Below are 16,116 nucleotides of genomic sequence, written 5' to 3'. Positions count from 1 at the left end.
GGCCGGGCAGGTCTTTTGGCGTCTAGCGATTGCGCCATATCCTGTCCGGCTTAGGCTGTGGACGGTCAGGCCGGGCAGGTCTTTTGGCGTCTAGCGATTGCGCCATATCCTGTCCGGCTAAGGCGCTGGACGGCCAGGCCGGGCAGGTCTTTTGGCGTCTAGCGATTGCGCCATATCCTGTCCGGCTAAGGCGCTGGACGGCCAGGCCGGGCAGGTCTTTTTGGCGTCTAGCGATTGCGCCATATCCTGTCCGGCTTAGGCTGTGGACGGCCAGGCCGGGCAGGTCTTTTGGCGTCTAGCGATTGCGCCATATCCTGTCCGGCTAAGGCGCTGGACGGCCAGGCCGGGCAGGTCTTTTGGCGTCTAGCGATTGCGCCATATCCTGTCCGGCTAAGGTGCTGGACGGCCAGGCCGGGCAGGTCTTTTGGCGTCTAATCACTTTGGAACTTGTGCCTCGCATTTAATGCGGACGACACATTTAATGCGGACAGCACATTTAATGCGGTAGGTGACGTGGCGCACTCCGGCTGGTGGGAAAAGGGCGGGATTTTCCCACTCTTCCCAGCCTATATATACCGGAGTTTTACTCCTCATTTTTCACTTTTCACATTTTACTCTCCTCCTCTTCTGCTCGGCTATTCAAATTTCTGCCCGCTTCGGATCAGTGAGCCCGGAGATCTTCGGTCAACACTTCAGTTCGGTAATTTCTTTTAGCTTTTCTTTTCTGCCCTTTTAATGTCTAGCACTAGTTCGGAGTCGGACTCTGGCTCAGAGGAGCCCGGTTCGACCAGTAGTACGGGGTCCGGGGCGTCGGAGAGGACGAGGCCGGCCTCTCCTACGGAGGCCGGTGTTGAGGACGAAGAGATAATAATTGTAGACGAGGAGAGCGGGGAGGAAGTGATTGTGGACTTAGACACAATCCCGGTCCGTGGGGACGGACCGCACAGGGTAGAAACCAGCGGCGATGAAGAAGACGTTGAGGCGGTAGTTCCTCGCTCGCCGCGCGCGCCCGTCGAGGTGATAGCGGAGGCACGGATGGAGGCCAATCCGCAGTACAACATCGGGGCCCTGCGCGAGGTGAACCGTCTGGGGCCGGGCAAACTTCAGGCCGTCAGGGACAAATACTGTATCCCTGATCGGTACACTTTGAGGGCGGCCGTTGAAGGGGACCGGGCCAGCAACGATAGTGCATATCTCTGCCTATACGAAGAAGCCTTCCGGGCCGGGCTCAGGCTTCCCTTGCATCCCTTTTTTGTCGATGTGCTGAGGTACTACGGGCTGGCGGTTACACAGGTCGTGCCGAACTCTTGGAGGACGCTGGTCGGCTTCCTTTATCTTTTAGGAGTTCGTCTCCGTAGGAACCCCACCATGCCCGTCTTCAGGATGTGTGTGCACCTGAAGAGGCACAAGGACGGCGGCTGGCTCTACATCAGCCAACGGCCCGAAGTGAAAATGATCACTGGCATACCTACTTCCATTCACACATGGAAGAACAGGTTTTTCTACGCTAGGGACACCGAGCCGGGCTCCCACTGGCCGTTCTCGTTAGAATGGAGAACGCCGGACACCCAGAACCTTAGTCAGAAGCCAGCCCTTGAGGGTTACGACCACATGACCTTCGCTCTGATCAAAGAAGAGCTGAAGCGTGGTCAAATAAACTGCTCGGAGTTCTCCGGGGAGGCCGAACTGGTAACGCACGGGATCAGTCGTGCGACGCCGGCACGTACGTAGACTCTTTAGGCCAGCTTTTCTTTTTTGAACTGTTCCTTTTTTTTATATAGTTCTAACTGTGTTCTGTTCTCACGTTCAGAAATGGTGAAGCAGATGTCCATGCTGGACAAGATCAAGCAGACCTCCCAAGTGTCCCCAACGCAGGAGCAGCCCCAAACCAAGGGCAAGAAAAGAAAGGTGCCGGAGTCAACTCCGGCAATGGCCGCACTAGCCGAGCCTCTTAAAAGCAGTCGGGCGACGCATAAGCTTTCCGTCAAGTCGAGCCGGGCAAAACTTGCCGGACAGAGCTCCGGGTCTGCAGGGGTGACAGAGCCCCAACACGGCAGGCCGGTTCTGGGCATCCCTGCCGCCACGGCGGCGAGAGGCGACAATGTCTTCCGCCCGAACTGGACGATGTAGAAAACGGACACCGGCCTGGGGGATAGCCGGGTGGCCGCGAAAGTGGTGTACCAGGGCGTCCTCCCGCGCGACCGGCGGGACGTCGAGAATGAGGCGCCGGAGACCTGCGAAGCGGCAATCACCTCCACCCTCTATCAACTCCAGGTGTACTCAAGGGACATGGCCAAGAAGCATTATCTCTTCTCTGAGACGCTCACACAGATAGAGTCCGAGAAGAGCCAGCTCTAGAAGGAGAAGGACAGGCTTACCGAAGCCGTCCAGATCAAAGAGGACGAATTCAACAGCTTGAAGGACGAGCTGCAGAGGGTCAAAAACCAGGCCGTGCAGGATCTCCTAAATGCGAAGGAGAGAGGCGATCAGAGGGAGAAGGCGGCTATCAAGGCGGCCGTGAAAGCGGCAGTGACGGAGGCCGTGAAGGAAACTGAGAAGAGGAAGGACACACAGTTCTTCCACCTGGGCCTCCAGGCCTATAAGGCGGGGTTCCTTTTCTGCTCCGATCAGGTGAAGAAGACTTACCCCGACATTTCCCTGGACGGACTGGCCGTCCCGTATGCACCTCCGGAGGAGGAGGAGGACGAGGAGGAAGAAGACGAACCGGACTCCTCCCAACCCATTGAGGTGGAACAGGAAGTCATTCTGGCTTCCGAGGTCACCGCCCCAACCACTGAGGCCGGCCAGGTTGCAGTCCCTACTTCAGAGGCAGTCACCGAGGAGGCCTGAGTGGCAGCCCTCTTGCTCCTATCTTTCTTTTTGGTTGTGTACTTTTTGTAATGGCCCATGAGGCTCATTCTTTGTAAGCCAGCTCGGCGAAAATGACACTTTTGTAATATGAATACAAATTCAATTTTGTCCAACTGTCTGTACGGCTGCCTTGCTTTTTGTACTTATGACTTATGTGCTGCTTCCTTATCTTTCTGCCGAGCCGGAGTGGTTGTCCGGATGTCATTGGCCGAACTGGTCTGTAAGCCAATTAGGACGAGCCGGGGTGAACCACTCCTGCCCTCTAAGTCTGCAAACACTTAGAGTCTTTGAGGTGGTTTTTCACTAGGGCGGGTCCATGGTTGGAACTGATCTCCACACCAAATTGGACGCGCCGGAGTGCACCAGTGCCGCTCTCTAAGTCTGCAAACACTTAGGCTGAGAGCTAAGTCTGCAAACACTTAGAGTCTTTGATTGGAGGAGCTGGCATATATTAGTGACTCAAAAGTGAGGGACACTGTTTAGTGACAACTCCATTTTATTTCTCTTTGAAATTTAATTACAGAGATTCTTTACAGGCCTTCAAAGGCAAGAGAAAAGACTATTGATAATACATTCGGAGATTTCTGGAATTCCAGGCGTGCGGCAGCAGCTGCTCGTCAAGTGTCTCTAGCCGGTAGCTTCCTGGATGGATGACCTCTTTGACTCGGTACGGCCCTTCCCAAGTCGGAGAGAGTTTGCCCACCCTTCTTGGCTGGGAGACGGCCGCTTTCCTCAAAACTAGGTCGCCTGTGCGGAACTCCCTTGGTCGGATCTTCGCATCATGGTATCTAGACACCTTCTGCTTATATGCTGCGGCTCTGATCTGTGACTCCTCATGGACTTCCTCAAGCAAGTCGAGGTTGACACGGAGCCCGTCCCCATTGAGCTGTTCATTGAAGTCAACAATTCTTGGGGAGGGAATGCCGATGTCAACCGGAATCACAGCCTCTGTTCCGAAGGAGAGATTGAAAGGCGACTCACCCGTTGCAGTGCGTGGGGTAGTCCGATACGCCCAGAGCACATGGTACAGCTCGTCCGCCCAGCGTCCGGCCTTATCATCCAGTCTTTTCTTTATCCCCTACAGCAGAGTCCTGTTCGTCACTTCGGTCTGTCCATTTGTCTGAGGATGTGCCACGGAAGTGAACCTTTGCTCAATCTTCAGATCTGAACAAAACTTTCTGAAGTTCCTTGAGTCGAACTGTTTGCCATTGTCTGTTATGAGGACCCGGGGTATCCCGAATCTGCACACCACTGATTTCCAGAAAAAGTTCTGGACGCTCTGCTCGGTGATCTTGGCCAGAGGTTCAGCTTCTACCCACTTAGTAAAGTAGTCGATGGCGACAACGACGAACTCGCGGCCTCCGGAGGCCGGTGGAAAAGGACCTAAAGTGTCCATTCCCCAGACAGCAAAAGGGAGAGGGCTGATGATCGGGGCCATTGGCACGGCAGGTTGGTGAACGGCTGGGGAGAATTTCTGACACTTCTCACACTTCTTCACAAGGCTCAGAGCATCTTGTCTTAGTGTAGGCCAGTACAGGCCTCTTAGAAGGACTTTGATGGCGAGGGCCTTGGCCCCAAGATGCTCTCCACAAATCCCTTCATGGGTCTCTCGCAGGGCATACAGGGCATCAGTTGGCCGGAGACACTTCAGGTACGGGAGAGTGTAAGATCTCTTGTACAGAGCTTCGCCGTCAAGTGAAAACCTTGCTGCCCGCTGTACGACTTTACGGGCCTCTTTTTTCTCTCCGGGGAGCTCTCCGCTGCGCAGATATCTGATGATCTCATCCATCCAGCACGGCTCATCGTCGATCTGCATTACTACGACGGGCTGGCCATCAATACTGGAGGTTTTTAGGAACTCCATACGAATTTCTCTGAGAGCGGTATAGCCCGATGCCGCTAGCTTTGAGAGCACATCAGCCTTTGCATTTTCAGTCCGGGGGACTCTGATGACCTCAAAACTTCCGAACTTACTGGCCAGGCTACGCACCCTTTGCAGATACTTGATCATTCGCTCTTCACGGGCCTCATATACTCCTTGGATCTGGCATACAACTAACTGTGAATCGCAGTACGCCTTCGGTCTCTGAGCGCGGGCCTGAATGGCGAGGTTCATTCCGGCGATGAGCGCTTCGTACTCTGCCTCATTGTTTGACGCACGGAAACCAAACCTTAGGGCATAATTCAGGACAAAGTCCTCTGGTCCTGTGAGAACTAGTCCGGCACCGCTGCCACTTTTGTTTGAAGATCCGTCGACATATACCTCCCAGAGCGGCTCTTCAGAACAAGGAAGCGGGCTGGTTGGTGGAGCTGCACTCTCAATCCCGGGAAGCGGAACCGCTTCGGCTTCGATCTGCTGCTCGGGTATAACCGGTTCTGCTTCTAAAGGAGGCGCTGCTTCCGACCCGGGGTCTGAATCTGGCATTGTACATTCAGCTATGAAGTCTGCAAGAACCTGAGCTTTGATCGCTGGCCTCGGCAGATATTTGATGTCAAACTCGCTGAGCTCCACGGCCCACTTCACAAGTCGGCCTGAAGTATCTGGCCGGTGGAGGATCTGCCTGAGGGGCTGTCCCATCAAGACCTTGATCGTATGCGCCTGGAAATACGGCCTTAACTTTCTGGCCGCCATAACGAGGGCGTATACGAGCTTCTCGACTCGCTGATATCTGGTCTCTGCATCATGGAGGACCTTACTGACATAGTAGATCGGCTTTTGCTGGTGGTACTCCTCTCTGATCAGTACTGCTGCAACTGCCAAAGGTCCCGCTGAGAGATACAGAATCAGCTCTTCTCCTGGCTCTGGCTTGGACAGCAACGGCGAAGAGGACAAGTACTGCTTCAGCTCTTCAAATGCCGCTTGACACTCTGAAGTCCAGGGCGCGGTTTTTATACCTTTGACTGCGTTGAAGAACGGAATGCATCTTTCCGCGGACTTAGAGATGAACCGCCCCAGGGCAGCCACTAACCCGGTTAGTCGCTGTACTTCTCTGATAGTTCTGGGCGGAGTCAGCTCCATCACCGCCTTGATTTTCTCAGGATTTGCCTCTATCCCTCTCTGGCTCACCATGAAGCCCAGAAACTTGCCTGCTCCGACGCCGAACGTACACTTGGTCGGATTGAGCTTCATGTTGTGCTCCCTCAAGACTTGAAACACTTCTTTGAGGTCGGCAACATGATTGCAGGCAGCTCTGCTCTTGACCAGCATATCGTCCACATATACTTCCATATTGCGGCCGATCTGCTCTTTGAACAGCCTGTTGACGAGCCGCTGGTAGGTGGCCCCTACGTTCTTCAGTCCAAAAGGCATAACCCGATAGCAATAAGTCCCCTGATCGGTTACAATGGATGTCTTCGGAATGTCGGACTCATGCATTCTGATCTGATTATATCCTAAGAAGGCGTCCATGAAACTTAGCAGCTCGTGACCTGCAGTAGCGTCGATGAGCTGATCGATCTTTGGGAGCGGGTAGCTGTCCTTCGGGCAGGCCTTATTCAGGTCTGTAAAATCTATGCAGGTCCTCCACTTCCCATTAGACTTCTTCACCATCACCACATTCGCGAGTCAGTCCGGGTACTGGATCTCGCGGATGAAGTCGGCCTTCAGAAGCCTTTCCACCTCTTCTCTGATGGCCCTTCGCCTCTCCGGTGCAAAGTGCCTCCTCTTCTGTTTTACGGGCTTGCAGGTCTGATCAACCTCGAGCTCATGGGTGCTAATTGCAGGGTCGATGCCGGGCATGTCTGAAGGAGCCCAGGCAAAGACATCTGCATTGGCTCTGAGGAACTGAGCAAGATCCTGCTGCGCGGCCTCTGACAGGGCAGAGCCGATCTGGACAACTCTCTGGTCGTCATCGCTGTACAAAGGAATAGATATAAGGTCCTCGGCCGGTTCGTTTACTATGATCTGGGCTTCATCCCTTAGATCAAACAGCTCGATTGGCAGAGACTCGGACGCATTCTTCCCTTTCAGTGCCGCTGCATAGCACTGCCTCGACTGGGGCTGATCCCCTCTGATTTTCCCTATACCTCCTGGTGTAGTGAACTTCATCTTCTGATGATAGGCGGAGGGAACAGCTCGGAGGAGATTCTGGCCGGGGCGTCCCAGGATAGGATTGTAGGCCGACTTGGCCCTTACCACCAAGAAGTTCACCATGGCGAAGGACTGGCAGGGCGGCTCCCCGATAAGAACTGGAAGCTCGATCTGCCCTTCAACTTTGACAACTTCTCCGGAGAACCCGAACAGATCAGAGTTTGCCGGCTTCAGACGGTCAGTTCCGATCAGCATCTGCTCGAAGGCGTGATAATAGAGGATGTCTACGGAGCTCCCGTTGTCGACCAAGATCTTCTTCATTTCTCAGTTCGCCACCAGCATGGTGATGACCAGGGCATCATCATGCGGGAGGATCAGGCCGTCGAGATCTGCATCTGAAAAGGATATCTCGTTCTCTAGCCTGGCCTTCTTACTGCAGGTATGGACGGTGTTGACCTGCCGGGCATAAGTCCTGCGGGCTGATGAAGAGGTTCCTCCCGGGGCCGGCCCTCCTGAAATGGTACCAATAACACCATGAGGTTGAGGTTGAGGTACCTGAGGAGGGGGGCTGGCCGGGGCAGGAGCTTGGATGCGGTCGCCCAGAGGTTGAGCGCCCCGGGGGCTTCTGCCTCTGTTCCTCGGCTTGTCCTTGCGCTCTCTTCTGTTGTCAGTATTTTTTAAGTACCTTCCGAGGTACCCTCTGCTGATCAGCTGCTCGATCTCCTCCTTCAAATGAATGCACGCATTGGTGTCATGGTCGTGGTCCTTGTGGAACCTGCAGTACTGGGACATGTTTCTCTTCCCCGTCGAGGTTTGCCTCTCCGGCCACCCGATGAAATCCTCTTCCCGAATGGCTGCCAGGATATGTGCTCTGGACGCGGTCAGCCGCATGTAATGCTCTCTCGGGTGGGGGCTTCTCCCCTTTCGGGAAGGGCTTCTCTCCTTGCGGGAAGGGCTTCTCTCCTTCTTCTGAGATTTATCATCCCTACACTGCTTGGTAGGGTTCTTCTCCTCAGGCCTTCTCCTGCTAGCAGAGTCCAGGGCGGCGAGAGTTTCCTCCACCGAGATGTACTCCTCCGCCCCGGCCATCAGGTCTGCGAGGGACTGCGGATTGCGCCGGGCCACTGCTCGTCTGAAGTTAGTTGATCGGGCGCCGGCCAGAAGGGCATTCGTGGCCGCGGAGGGATCCAGGTTGGGAACCTGAAGGGCTTCCCTATTAAAGCGACCAACGAACACTTTCAAGGCCTCATCATCTCCCTGCCTGAGGGCCATCAGCGAAGCCGTCGTCTTCCTGGGTCTTCTGCTGCTCATAAAGTGATGGGCCAGGTCGTCCCCAAAGTCATCGAAATTGTCCACGGACCTGGGTTTGAGCCGCGAGTACCAGTCCCTCGCGGCTCCAGTCAATGTGGTGGGGAATGCCCGGCAAAGGAATCCATCCGACGCCCCGTGGAGGAGCATTGTAGTCCTGAAAGTCTCCAAGTGGTCCACGGGGTCGGTGGTCCCGTCATATTGCGAAATCTGCTGCATCTTCCAGCCCGCGGGGGCTGCCGCGCTGAGCACTCTGTCCGAAAATGGGGGAGAGCTTGTGAAGATCCGGGAGGCAGGCCGGCCCTGCTCTCTGGCGAGCTCTTCAATCCGGTGGTCGATCTGCTGGATCCTTAGTAACATCGGGTCGTCTCTCTTCTCTGCCCGGTGGACGGGCCTTTCTCTTCTTGCCGGGGGGCTCATAGCAGAGCCGGACTGACTGGCCGGACTCCCTCGCCGGTGCCGCGATCCTTCTCCGTGAGTGGGGTCTCTCCTGCTGCCATGCTTTTGTTCGGAAGGAGATCGTGACCGGTGATGTAGGCGAGGCTCGGGGCGCACATGCTTGTCCCGGGAGAGGTGATCTCGTCTTGTGGAGTGACGAGTCTGATCCCGGGGCGGGGGCGTGTGCTCTCTGCGGGAGCTTCCCCTCCTCTGGGTGGGCTGAGAAGCCTCGACTGGGTGCTGCTGGAGTGCGGGGGCCGGATTCCTGAACTGCACAATCACAGCGGTCATTTCTTGGAAAAGGGCCCGCATCTCCCTTGGGGTCGGGGTAGGGTCTGAGCGGTCCGAGCGAGTCGGACTTTGCTCCCCTACCGCCCCAACCTCTATCTGCGAGGCCAGTCGCTCGCTTCTTCCTTCGCGGGGGGCCGTAGCCCGGGTCGTCTGGGAGGTTGACACGTGCTTTCCGGTCTTCCCTACCATTGCTTGAGTGAGGTTCCGAACAGCTTTTTGTTCCGGGGTCCCACGGATGGCACCAAATCTGTTAGGTCTAAAATTGGTAACAGGTTATGGTAGGGCCGAAAGGGCTGATCTGGCAAGCCACAGCTGAAGGGCTAATGGAGTCCTGCGCTGCACAAGGGCACAGACAAGGATACAAAGGGTCAGAAGACCAACCCGGAGTGGTGCTCCGGACGGGCGCTTCGACACTCAAGTCAGTATGAGCAGGAGTGCAGAGCAATGTCAGAGCAAAAAGCTTAGGGTTTTGATCTCAGATCCCTCACCTTAGCACAAATGAGGGCTATTTATAGTGATCCTGAGCCACCTGTCCAGGACAGGTGGTAGCCCCTGTATGGACCAGGTTTCATACCTAGGAGGGGCAGGTGGAAGTCCCCGATTAGTCCAGGTGTCATACCTAGCAGGGACAGGTGTTGGCTTTGCAGTGGTCCCTGTAAGGGCCACGTGTCAACAGCCGATTGGTTGCAGATTTTGGACCCCATCAAAGATAAAAGAAGATATAAAGGTGAAATGAAGCTATCCTTGATAGCTTCACCGAGATTCTCTAATATTATCCAAGTTTAGTAAAGTCTTCTCTAATTTTGTCAGGTTAGAGGGTTGTTTCACATAATTAGTCGTGGCTCAGGAGGGGCTTTCTTTTGTGTTCTTTCAAATGTTTGATCTCTTTTAGGAGAATTTATATGATGGGTGGCCGTGAAAACACGTGAAGTCTAAAAAAGTAGGTACAGCCCCCCTTTTTTTATGATCCAAACCGTTCTTCTGTTTGGGCACAACGTTAATAGGTTGTGCCCCAAAAATCATTTCCATAGGATGATCCTGACCCTCCTATCTGTAGAAGATTCACGTGTTTGAGGCACAACCTATCAGAGAACAAAATAAGCAACTATATTTTGTTTATATTAAAACTATAAAAACAAGCATATGCATTCTTCACCAAAACCATTTTTTTACATCTGGAACTAACATTAGGAATTGTGTTTTCTTTTCATAAAAATAATATTGGGGCTAGAAATGAAGGCAGTTTCGGTCTCACAATCAGTTATCAAAATCCAAAAGAAACAGGGATAAATGAAAGAAAAAAGAGGCAGTTTTAGTTTATCAAAATCCAAAGCAAATAGTGCCTAAAGCCGTAAACGAAAGTAGAAAGAGATAAAATAAAAAAACAAACAGTGCAAAAAAGAAATTAGAGAGAGTTAGCTAGAGAGATTGAGGGAGGGTGTTATCTTCCAAAAACTTAAACAATACCATTTACAATAGATATGTCAGAAACACCACATCTTATAGAAACTTACAGAACCGATTTTCACTTTCCAATTCTCTGCAAAGGCACAACAGTTTGTGAGCTTGTCTGTGGATCTGAGAGAGATTAAAGGCTAGAGAGAGAGAGAGAGAGAGAGAGAGAGTACTTAAAACCATTGGGGAAGATAGAATAGCTGACATTACAGGCAAGAAGGCACGTTTTTTACCCTGTATTGAGTCTTGTATAGAGGAGTTTTACGAAGGGAAATGATTTCAGCACAAAAATGTTTTGATACAAGACGCTCATGTTTCTTGTCTTTTAGCATTTATTATCTGGTAAGTGCTTTTTGGTTTCTACAGCTTTTTAAATCTGAGAAATTATATGATGCTCACTGTCAAAACAAAGGGCGGAGAGAGAGAAACCCCCGCCCTTGATTTCCGATCAAGCCAGCAAAAAGTCAAACAAGGCAGCTTTTGTTGGATTGGAAATCAAGGGTGGAGGGGTTCTCCTCTGCCCTTGTTATTTTGACGGTCGAGCATCATATAAGTTCTCAATCTAAGAAATTATCAATAAACTCAATTAGAGGTGCAAAAGGTGAGTGGTGGAAGAGGGACCAAAGGCCATATTTATGTAAGTAAAGAAAGCTCCCATCAAGCTTACTAAACTTAGCCAAATACGTTTCCTTCTTGGGGACAACTTTAGCAGTAAGCTAGAGACAAAATTTGAGCACAAGAAACTTTTGAAACTGTTTGCACACCCACAAATTCAAGAATTGCCTAATGCAAGGCCACAATATTAGAAACTCATAACATTCTCCTACTTGGCCTGTATGGGCTTTTCATTCTTATATCATACTATGACATTCACTATATGTAACGGTTTTGCAGACATTCCTTTCAGTGAGTGTACTAACAACAGATCATGTCATCATTGGACTATTAACTCATCCCAATAACCTCCTCATGGTAACATAGTTAGTATCCTCACCAACACGAATGAGTCTTTCGGCACAATTTTGTTTCTTTGCTCAAATTTGAACTTAGCCGTCCCTATGCAGGACGTAGATCAGATCGGCCGACCAATGTATAGGTATGCCACGAGTAAGTTGGTCATGGTAGAGAATAGAGCGGAAGTGACACACTATTGTCGAGGTTGTCTCTAATATTCCCCGTGGTTTTCCCATGTGCATGGAAGTTTGGTTATATTAGTCTCTAACACCCCTCTACGAAGAAGGGTTGTGATAAGAAACGCTCAATTTTTCGTGCTCTTGCTACGGTTATATTATGAGTAAGATAAGGGTACTTTCGTTGTAAAAAATCCATATACAGTTGAGGCTCTAATAATTAATATTGTTGGTGGCCACATTTTATATAAAGAGTTAGCGAGTATTAATTAATTATTAGATAGGTGTCCATCAACTCCGCCCTTTACCCTTAGCCACGCGTGGCACTTCCTTTATCCAATTGTTTTACTTTGGCCTGCCCAAATTTTCGGTGCACTAACTTTTATGCTATTAGTCTGGTTAGAAATAAACTCGGTAACTTCATATACTACTAAAGATTTATTAGGTAAAAATCACCAAGGAGGGAATCTCCTTGGTGATTTTTGTTATTATTTTTATATACCCATTTTATGCTGTATTGAAGATAAAAGAAATTCCTCTTAAATAAAGAAATTTTTTTGTTTCGATGAGACAATTAGAAGCACTAGTAAAAAAATCCTTAAAATCTCTCCCTCGCTAGGGACTACTTGAATGTAGGAAAATTTCTTATTTGAAAACTTCTTGAAAAATAAATTTCCATGATTTGGTTAACTCATTTTTCATGGACTTTTCTTTACAAAATTTTCTTTTCCTAGGTCCCATCACTCCCCTGAGTAGAATCTTGCTCATTTTAAAAACCAAGAGAAAGTTCACACCTCTCTCTCTCTCTCTCTCTCTCTCTCTCTCACACACACACACACACACACACAAACTAACTACATAGATGTATGGGAAGCTGACACGTGGCATGTGGAAGCTCAAAGGAGGTAAGGGCAAAAGGATTATTTCAACTTAGAACCGTCTTAGTGGGATAAACATGGAAATTGATATTCCAGAAAAGGAGCCTAATTAGAAAAGAATCCCAGAAAGGAAAGATTCTAAGGCTCTAGACTCTAGTTTTTAAAATGGGATAGAGCTCAAGGTACATTATACATTCATAATCACACATTCTCTAATTCTCTCTAACCTCACATCAGCTCGTACTGTTGCCTGTATGGCTTAGGTATCATGTAATCATTGAAACTTGACTGTGAGATTAGTTTTATGTAGTGTTTTGTTGTCAAGCTCCTCGGAGAATAGTGGTAGAGAGAGAGAGAGTTCCTACGGAAATTCAAGCAAAATTTCACCTTTTTCTGTGGATTTTGGCTTGAATTTTATAGGGAGGTGATTAGGGTGACACATCAACAGGCATGCAATTATTAACTAGGAGACAACTCTCGGAATCTCCTGAAAGTTAAATGCTACATTGGAAACCAAAGAACCAACAAAAATCCCTAAGCCTCCCTGCTTTCGTGCAACCAAACACAACCTCACAAGATATCAAAGTTTACGGGCTTGAGGCCTTGTTTGGACTTGCAGGAATTTTCTAGAAAAGTTTGAAAAGGAAAAGTATTTCTAAAATTTCCTACTTTTTACACACGAAAACAAAAAAAAAAGATAAATTGAACCAACCCTATTCAATTTTTATTTAGAGGGACTATTACTTTCTGATGATATCCCTCTAAATTAACAATGTTTGTATCAAGTCATTCTAAATCATAGAAAGAAAGCAAAGAAAATTTCCTAAGAAATTTTTTTTCCATCAGAAATGTTTCTCTTGCAATCCAAACAGGTAGGAAAGATCCCGTCCATATCAATGGTGACAATCAATTCTAAAGCCCTACATGGGCTCATCTTTACGCAATCAAGACCGTTGACTTTTTTTTACATCATGAGGCGACTCACATGGTCTTGGTCCCACGTTGAATGGCAATCTCATACGTAAGATAAAGAACTACGTAAATAAACGGTTTAGATTTTATCAGCAAAAAAAAAAAACTTAGAGATTTGTGGTGATTTGGGAGGAATTTTAGGAGTGGAGTTGCTCCACAAAAAATGAAAAGCCTATGGCATAGTGGGTCCAATCATTGGTTGATCTCAACCGTCCACTTGATAGGCCTAAAAACTAATAATCATTAAATTCAAACATCTAATAATGTGTGTTTTTCATTGGAAGACCAAAATAAGTTCTCTTATACGTGTGTTTTTTAGTTGAATGATTGCCTCTATTATTTTTTTAGTCATAAGAGATCCAAAGTAAGGCCTCTCAGATGAACAGCTTGGATCAATAAAAATGGGACCCACTATACTCTTGCATTCCTCCAATTTTTCTATCATTTTTTTTCTGGGCGATGATAAATTCGCACCCCATGTAGGATAATTCGCACCCCTCAAACGTGAATAGCTCTCAGTCAAGCAGATACACCTTACCTTAGAAAATGGTACGCTCGTGAGCATTAATAGCTTTCCTCGGATTCGACTCGATATTTGAGGGGAAATGAGATTTTTTTCCTTTTTTAGCACATTTAAAATACATTCACGCTTTCACTACAAACAAATTAAGAGCGTTACGAATCTATGGCTATTTTGTAAAATTACAAATATACCCCGTGAGATTCGTGGTAATTATGTGTTTATTCTCCGAGCACAGTACAATGGAGAGTTGTATGGTGGGAAGATGAATTGCTCTTGAAAAAGAATTTGTTGATTCTCTCCAAATTGTTTGGCTTGTGCATATGATGATTTACTTTATGGCCAGGGCTCTAATTTCATATTTCGAGTTAAGAAGATGTGAAAGCATGTTTCTCTCTATAAGAACGGTGCGTTCTGAGGTCTGACATCTTTCAATCTCTTGCTCATACTCACCCTTTTTTGCTACAAAATTTTGAGTTGATCAATCAAATCAGAACCGTGAATGCTATTACGAACTCCAACTTGTGAGAAAGACACCGGCGACGACTCTAGTTGTCACCAAATGATCGGTTAGTTACAAAGTAGCAACATTAATGTGGTTGTTTAGTACAATTCTATAACAATTAGGTTTTTTTCATATTGTTTTCTTTGTAAGAAACTTTCCTAATAAAAAATTTAGGAAGGTAATACGAAGACGCGCCTTTATTAGTATTATCTTTACTAACTAACATTGCGATGCGTCCCTATCGTTGGGGCGTTTCATTTTCGCGCGTTCTATTTCTTTGGACTTAGAGTGGGCATGAAACAAATTTTACACCCATTTTCCTCTTAAAAATGAGCATAAAATTTGTTTGATGCCCATTTTACATTGTAAGAAACAGGGCCTTTATAAAAAAAAAGGGTATTTTTGTCATTCAAAAATGGTTATTTATGTGGTCTTGTATAGGGTCGCACCATTTGAAAAAAAAATAGAGAATCCTCTAAAAATGGGTAGGTCTTCCTAGCTGTCTAGAAAATGTTTAGCTCTCTATACTTTATTTATACACTCACCCTCACTCTCTGAAATCTGTTCATAGTTCATATCCTCCATGGCCTCCCCTCAAGAGCGTAAGGACATGGTCTACATGGCTAAGCTAGCTGAGGTCGTCGGGAGGTATGAGGACACAGTAGATTTCATGACGGAAGTTTCTAAAGACGCCATCACCGGATTGACCCGCAAAGAGAGGAATTTACTCACCATCGGATACGAGAGCTTGATCGCAGAGCGGATGGCATCTTGGCAGATCCTTACATCAGCCAAGCGCAAGGAGGAGGAGGAGGACGGGGCGGAGGATGATCAAAAGGTGGCATTGATCACCAACTTCCTGGAGAAGATCAAAACAGAGATCACTAATATTTGTTACGAAGTTGTGATCCTCGCCGATGAGTATCTCATACCTTCATCGAACGGGGGACAATCAATGGTGGGTTATTATAAGATGAAAGGAGATTTTTATCGTTATCTTGTGGAGAGTAATACAGGCTATAAGATGAAAGTGGCTGCTGTCAAGTCCCTCAAAGCTTACGAGACCGCTTATGAAGAGGCGGGGGTGGTTCTGCGGCCGGAAAATCCGATTCGCTTGCGCGTAGCATTGAATTTCTCAGCCTTTTGCTATGAAATTTTGAGCATGCATGAAAAGGCTTCCAATATAGCTAAGAAAGCTTTAGATGAAGCTATTCCCAAGCTTGATACTGCTCAAATGAGTGAAGATACTACTCTGATCATTCAGTCTTTGAAGGACAATCTCACTATAGCAGATGGTGAGACTACAGAGGAGGATTAAGGCAATGCTTAAAGCAATGGTGACTCAAATCAAAGCTTTTAAATAATTACTTTGCTATTAGTGGTGTGTGGAACATTTCTTATATCATCATGGTTGGAAGAATCTCATATATTTCTAGCTTAGTAAAAATTACCTATTTTAGCTAATCTCTTTATTATCTCATGATCCCACGTACGTGGGCGATGTTTACGTGTGTGTTGATCGGTTGTCCGACCAGGTAGAGCGCAGAAACCCGAGAATTTTGGCGGTCGATCTTAACTATAATTTTTTTTTTTTTTGCTCAACTTTGATCTTAGCCGCCCATCTGCAAGAAATCGATCAGATCGGCCAACCAATGTATATGTATGCCATGTGTGAGTAGGTAATGGGTATGGCATAGAGGGAAAGTGATCTCAAGACA

General features: G+C 48.2%; 1 pseudogene; it reads left to right on the top strand.

Moving 5' to 3' along the window:
* The first annotated feature begins 14,981 nt into the window (after positions 1 to 14,981).
* LOC143858270 (14-3-3-like protein B pseudogene) lies at positions 14,982 to 15,716 on the top strand (annotated as a pseudogene).
* Positions 15,717 to 16,116: the final 400 nt, after the last annotated feature.

This window comes from Tasmannia lanceolata, unplaced genomic scaffold, assembly GCF_043159265.1.
Source record: "Tasmannia lanceolata isolate RefF3 unplaced genomic scaffold, GAP_Taslan_0.1 ptg000025l, whole genome shotgun sequence".
NCBI classification, from domain to species: domain Eukaryota; kingdom Viridiplantae; phylum Streptophyta; class Magnoliopsida; order Canellales; family Winteraceae; genus Tasmannia; species Tasmannia lanceolata.
Note: the sequence above shows the minus strand (reverse complement) of the source record. Positions and strands in the feature narration are given on the sequence as shown.